The sequence below is a fragment of the Myotis yumanensis genome, unplaced genomic scaffold (genome assembly GCF_028538775.1).
Source record: "Myotis yumanensis isolate MYYU_CA2020_CCGP unplaced genomic scaffold, mMyoYum1.0.hap1 SCAF_3, whole genome shotgun sequence".
Taxonomy (NCBI): domain Eukaryota; kingdom Metazoa; phylum Chordata; class Mammalia; order Chiroptera; family Vespertilionidae; genus Myotis; species Myotis yumanensis.
The window spans coordinates 116,562,219-116,569,086 of NW_027223754.1; the positions used below are offsets into that span (position 1 = coordinate 116,562,219).

Consider the following 6,868-nt stretch of genomic DNA (forward strand, 5'->3'; position numbering starts at 1 on the left):
GGACCAGGAACAGTAGGAGTCAGCGCCCCACTTGCAGGAACTACCCTCGGGCACGAATGGCCCAGCACTGACCCTGAGCAAGCCCTCCTTCCCGGCACAAAGGCCATGAGCAAAAGGCCCAGAAGGAGGGCAGGGGCTTCTCCCAAGCACAGCAGGTGCCCCAGAGCCTCTCGCTTCCCTAGTGACGGGTCACCCTCACAGTGACAGAGGTTTGCTTTGCCACCACCCCAGTGGAGGTAAATTGCCTGAGAAAAATGAAGGAATGTAACATTTCTTATACTTCACATGTCTTGGTACAAATTTATACCCAGAATATTACTTTACAAACTCAGGTATGTTGATTAGCAGAAGGCCTTCTTGATTGAGACCCTATACTTTCAACTTTATTAAAATATTATTTGTTTATTTATTAATGACCAAAACCTGGGCCTGGGCTCCCTTGTGTGACTATAGAAGTTAATCTCAGGGGGAAATATTAAAATGAAATTAAAAGGCTCCAGGGTTTCTGGACTTCTATAGGAATGCAGCAAGATAACATGAAGAAAGAAAACCAGAATTTTGCTGGAACAGGCAGAGACAACAGGAAAACTCATGTCAAAAGCCCAGGTGTTAGGTCGAGCCTGCCCCCATGTGTCAACTGCCGAGCAGTAGCCACAGCCCTAGTTCCTGAGGCTGGAGCTAGGATGGGGCCTTTGGAGGAACCTGGGTGCGTGCTGGATTTCTCAAAACAGAAACTGAATCATGCAGTGGGGAATATAGTTAGTAAGTCAACCCCACAGCCCTGATTATTTTTATGCCAAGCTAATTTAAATGCTCTATTTCTATAGGAATCAGTTAGACTTCCACCCATCTGCAGCTCCAGCTTTTTATTTTATTTCTCTCTCTTCTCACAGCCTGCTTTTGTGTGTGTGTGTGTGTGTGTGTGTGTGTGTGTGTGTGTGTTTACAGCACCAATGAAAATCTTAGAAACCACATTTGCAACCAGCTGCCTCAGGCAGCCATTGCTCATACACTGCAGTGCAAGCTTATTTCTCTGAGGAGAACATTCATCATGATGATTATTTTTTAAACATAAGCTTCACTAAGCTGTCTTTCTTCTCTGAATTTCCATTCATTTGCATACTGCCACTTCCTAATAAGAATTTCCTATTTCATCCCACCTATAACCAAAGGGGTTACTTGGAGAGGGAGGGAGAAGAGAGGAAGGTGCCAGGAACAGGGGGAGAGAGCTGTGGAGAAGGAGAGGCTAGCCAGGGGCAGGAGGGTGCACGCGCCACCTGGTCCTTCATCGGGAGGCTCTCTCTGTGGAGTGGCGGGGTTTCCTTGTAGGTCGCCTTACCTGAGTCTTTGAATCACGTCTGCCTTCTCCACTCCACTAAAAGCTCCAGGAAGCCAGGCCCTCGTCTTCCCTGAATAAATAGTGATTTAAGGAATAATTCACTCTTCCTCCTATCCCAGGAGTGCAAGCTGGTGGACTATTTTCAAATAAATTTAAAAAGCATTGTTGAAGTCTGTTTTGTGTAAGCCACTGCGTTGGGGACTTTGAAATTGTGTCTCACTCCAATGAGCTTGGTCTGGTGGCCAGTCCTGGGTTCAGAGTATGGAAATCTGTGCTCAGGCCCCCAGCCCAGGCAGGTTTGCAGCCAGAATCTGGACGGCCCAGGACTGCCCCTAACACTTCTGGGGCCCTAACAAGAGCAGAAACGAAGGCTCCCTTACATTCTCATTGTTTTAATGAGTAATTAAATCTCCTTATGATAAGAATATGAAGTTTCAGAGATCATATTGGACCTATTCAAGTTATTAATTTATAGAACAGTTTTCTTTCTTATTTAATCCACTTCCTTTGTCTTGATTACTAATTAAATATTCATTAAATAAAAAATTGGTTACATTTCGTTTCTAAATTTTATGTGGGCCATGCTGACTAGAAGGCTGCTAAATTTTATTGTTTCCAGTTTTTAAAAATTTAAACAGACTATCCCTTTCAAGGTTTTCTTTTTTCTGAATTTTTTTTTCTTTTTAAGCTCCATTTTTGCATTTCCTTTAACCTGTCACAATTTCAACTGCACTCATGCTCAATGACTCAAAGGACTGAAAAAAGTATATGAAGTTGTATTCAGAGTGTCTAAAATTTGAATGCATTTTCATCAAAAATGAAAATTAGTTTTCAAAACACTTATTTTATTCCTAAACTATACAAAATCAATCATGGAATTTTAAAAGCAAGTAGGTCATAATTCATGGATATCAAAAGTGTAAGTCAAAATTATTTAAATAAACTGAAACTTTTATTTATATTTTGGAAAAAGTGATTAAATCTTGTTAAATTTTTTGTAAAAAATGAAGTCATTGACATGGGCAAGCTGCCTCCTAGTCTGGATCTGACACCCACCCGCCGTGCAATCCATTCCTTTGGTCCTAAGTCCAATGTGGCAACTCTCAAGGAGCAGCTGACTGTGAGCCTGCTTACGGGAGAACGAAGCCCCCAGAATAAGACGACAGTCGTTGGGCTGGTGCTGTTGGATGGCCTGAGCCATCAGTATCTTAATGAAGGACGTGGCAGATAAACTTGTTCTTATTGATGTCACGGAAGACAAACTGAAGGGAGGGATGATGGGTCTCCAGCATGGCAGCCTTTTCCTTAGAACTGCAAAAGAGACTATAGCGTGACTGCAGAGACCACAGTGAGACTGCAAACTCCAAGTTGGTTATTACCACAGCTGAGCATGTCAACATGAGGGAGAATGCTGTCTTAATTTGGTCCAGTGTAATGTGAACATCTTTAACTTCTTCATTCCTAATGTTGTGAAATACACCCCAACTGCAATTTGCTTGTTGTTTCCAATCCAGTGGGTATCGTGACCTATGTGGCTTGGAAGATAAGTGGCTTTCTAAAAAACAATTTATTGGAAGTGGTTGCAATCTGGATTCAGCCTGGTTCCATTACCTAATGGGGGAGAGGCTGGGAGTTCACCCATTAAGCTGTCATGGGTGGGTGTTTGGAGAGCATGGACATTCTAGTGACCCTGTGTGGAGTGGAGTGCATGTTGCTGGTGTCTCCCCAAAGGATCTGCACCCTGATTTAAGCAGTGATGCAGATGAGGAACAGTGGAAAGAAGTTCACAAACAGGTGGTTGAAAGTACCTATGATGTGATCAAACTGAAAGGCTACACACCCTGGGCCACTGGCCCGTCGGTGGCAGATTTGGCAGGAAGTATGATGAAGAATCGTAGGCGGGAGCATCCAATTTCCACCATGGTTAAGGGTCTCCACGGAATAAAAGAAGATATCCTCCTTAGTGCTCCTTCCTCTGGGGACAGAGTGGAACCTCTGATGTTGTGAAGGTGACTCTGACACCTGAGGAAGAGCCCATTTGAAGAAGAGAGCAGATAACTTTGGAGGATCCAGAAAAAGCTACAGTTTTCAAGTCTTCTAATGTCCTACCACCTCACTGTCTAGGCTACAGCAGGATTTTAGTTGGAGATTGTGCATATTGTCCCTTTTATCGATTTGTGACTAAAAACATCACTTTCCGAAAGGTAGAAATAGTAATGGTTCATAAAACCCTGCATCTGTGTCCTGATGCTGGACCATCCTTATCTTGTGCGAAATAGTTCCTGTTGGGGTCCAACCCCAGCAGGTCAAGGGGTTCCCAAAGGTGTGGATGGAGTCGGCAAAGAAGGAATGACACGGAGACAGCGTTCAGTTGATCAGCAGCCTAGCCAGGTTCTCTAGCCAGGTTCTCTAGCCAGGTTCTAGCCAGGTTCTCTTTCTATTCTCCTGTTACATCTGTATTTATACCATTTGATTTTAATCCTATCCATTCTATTCTAAAGGTTAGGGCATTTGTTATCTCCATTCCAAGGTCACTACTCTACTGTTCTGTTAAGCTACAAGGAAGTAACTGAAGGAGATTATCCTAAGTAAAGATTATGTAGCTTAAGCGTGATTGTTCATAGTTAAGGTGATTAACTACCCGCCTGGCACTTAGTTAAGAGGTTTTACTGATTTATTCCCTTCTTTAGTCCTGTTAATCCCTAACTCCAGGGAAAAATCCCCACCTGGGGAAACACTTGGTTAAAACACATAGCACTAAGAGGGGGAGCAAACATATGCCATATACGCCAGGTCCCTTGAAACATAAGCTGTGCAGATGTTTCTTCCCTGCAGCTAATGTGTCAAGCACCAAGGGTGGACTAGCTTCCAGCAAGTTCCACCTCCTCAATGGCGCCACTGCCAATGCTGCATACACTACAGTTGCCCTTCAAACTAGATGTGTGTGTCCACTGGGTTATATAACTTGTGGTTCCTTTACCAAACATGCCTCGTTCAACTTTTTTCCTCCAATCAATCACATCCTGGGATCCAATGTATAAATTTAATATTGCATGTCATGTGCATAACTGTTTTAAAGGGTATTTGTTACTCCTCACCCGAGGATATTTTTCCATTGATTTTTAGAGCTAGTGGAAGGGAGAGGGGGAGATATATAGAGGAAGCATCGATGTGAGAGAGACATATCAACTGGTTGCCTTTCACACGAGCCCTGACCAGGGCTGGGGATAGAGCCTGCAACCAAGGTACATGCCCTTGACCAGAATCAAACCCAGGAGCCTTCAGTCCCTGGGCAAACGCTCTATCCACTGAACCAAACCAGCTATGGCCCAAAGGATATTATTCTGTGTACTATATGTTTCAGATTAGTGTACATTGCCATATAATGTAAAAAGAAAAGTATACATATAAATAATACAGCCAACTGTCCAAGTGTTGTACCAATTAAAATGCCAAAAAACCTTGAACAGTGAAAAAATGAAAAAATAAAGCCATTTACAATTCTAGCATTCAATGTCAATCTAGTTGCCAAGGTTGATGCTCAGTGTCATTGCCTCACATGTTAAGTTTCCACCTATAAGTACACACATTTGAGAGTTCTGTACACAAAATGTTCCCCGGCCTCTACTGTGAACACCAGGTTAGCCAGCACGTGCCCAGGAGCCAGGAATGGAAGTATGAGGAGAAGCTAAGAAATGGGCACCCAGAAAAATGAGAATTTGTTGCAGGAGGAGTGAACTGGATGGGGCATTTATGGTAAGAGGAAGGATTTGACGACTTAATTCATTTGCATTTCTCTATATCTATAACCTTTCAGAACTCAAATCCTGCCTGTACTCTGACGTGACCTCTGGTGTCACCACGCAGCTCCTGCAAATCTGAGCAGCGTTTGAGCCCTGGGGAAAGAGACTGGAGAAGGGCCCCTGCGGCCTGAGTGATGTGTAGAGGCCTCCAGGCTGGCAGAAGCACTGGGCCCTGCATGACAGAGGTGCCTGTGATCTGTATGATTGTGACAAGCAGCACGGGTCCTCTGGTGGGGCCCTCAGACTCTTGCCCGGTCTCAGCAGTACTGCATTGGCCTGCACAAAGAAACATGGTGCGACATGGCCCTTGCTCTCGAGAGCTAGACTGAGCAATCCTCTTCTACCCTACGTCCAGGACTGTATACCTGAGGCCCTCCCTGTGCCTGTGTGTGGGCAGGCAGGCAAGTTCCACTCAGACCCTACACAGCCAGCTGCAGTATCACGGCGTCAGAGGACCGTGGAAGGCCTCTCAGAAACTCCGCTGCCCCGGAATCCAAGCTGTAGTCCCGCCTGGAAGACCAGGCAGCATCCTGTGTTGGCAATGGCAGTATGTGAGTCTCAGACAGGTTTCTAAGAGATCATGGGTAATCCCCATTATGCATGAACACTTGGGACCTCCGGGAAGGTGGCGGTTAAAGAAAGTTACACTTACTGCGTTTAATTTGAGTGTCTGGTGGCCAGGCTGGCTCAGATCATGAAGACCTTCTTTATTTGGGTGTGTTATTTCATTGTTTAGCTACTTATTGCTTTCTTTGTCCCATCTCTCCAGACACTGCTCAGCCTGGGGAGAAGGAGGAGCAGGGTGATATCTGTGTACCCAGGATCCTCACCTGCCTGTGGAGTGTCTCCAGGGAGGCCCTGGGCTTGGTCATGTTTGTGCTCACAGACCACCCGACACAATGATGCTCAATGACAAATGTGCCGGCATACACGACTGACAGCATTTACACCTCCCGCTGTGTGTCAGCGAACACTGTGGGTTCTGGAGAATCTGCCCCACCCAGTTCACGCCTCCTGCACTAATGACGGTGATGGCTACCGTTTCCTGAGAACCCGCCACGTGCGTGTCCCTTGCACACACTACCTTAGTCCTCAGCAAAGCCTTCCAAGGGAGGCGCTACTACCCCACCTCACAGAGGAAGAAACGGAGTCCAGGGAAGACCAGTGACGGTGTTGGGCATAGCTGTTCAGTGTAGACCAGGGTGGAGACCAGTCTCTGGGACTGCAAAGCCGTATTGTCCTCCCTCCCCCTTTGCAGTTTGGTCTTGGGCTGGCTAAGTCATGTCCTGCCTTCAGGCCTTCACAAGAAGCCACAGCCCAGCAGACACATTGCCTGCAAGCTCCCCAGGTACTGGCACCTGCTCTCCCCAAAGCACCTCTCTGGTCCTGATGACAAATCCCCACTCCCTGGTTCCTGCACTTGCCTCTACTGAGCTAAGCTGGGCCCCACCAACTGGGGAGACGAAGCTCTCAGTGTCCTGACTCTGTTCTGTGGCTGTGGCCCACCCTGCTCCGGAGTCCACACTTGTGGCTTTGGCGTGCTCTCCAGGGCTCTCCTTTCCTCTCCCTGCACCAGCCACTCAAGGGAACCTTTCTCTGCTGGCCCATGAGAGTACTCTTTCTTTTCTTCCCTCTCCCTTCCCCAGTTTTGCTCCCCAAATTTCTTATTCAAATTTGCTCTTCTGTAAACCCCATCTTATCTAATAAAGAGGGAATATGCAAATTG

The 6,868-nt window shown here is 46.0% G+C and overlaps 1 pseudogene; it reads left to right on the top strand.

The window, feature by feature from the left end:
- The first annotated feature begins 2,357 nt into the window (after nt 1-2,357).
- LOC139006307 (L-lactate dehydrogenase A chain pseudogene) lies at nt 2,358-3,346 on the top strand (annotated as a pseudogene).
- Nucleotides 3,347-6,868: the final 3,522 nt, after the last annotated feature.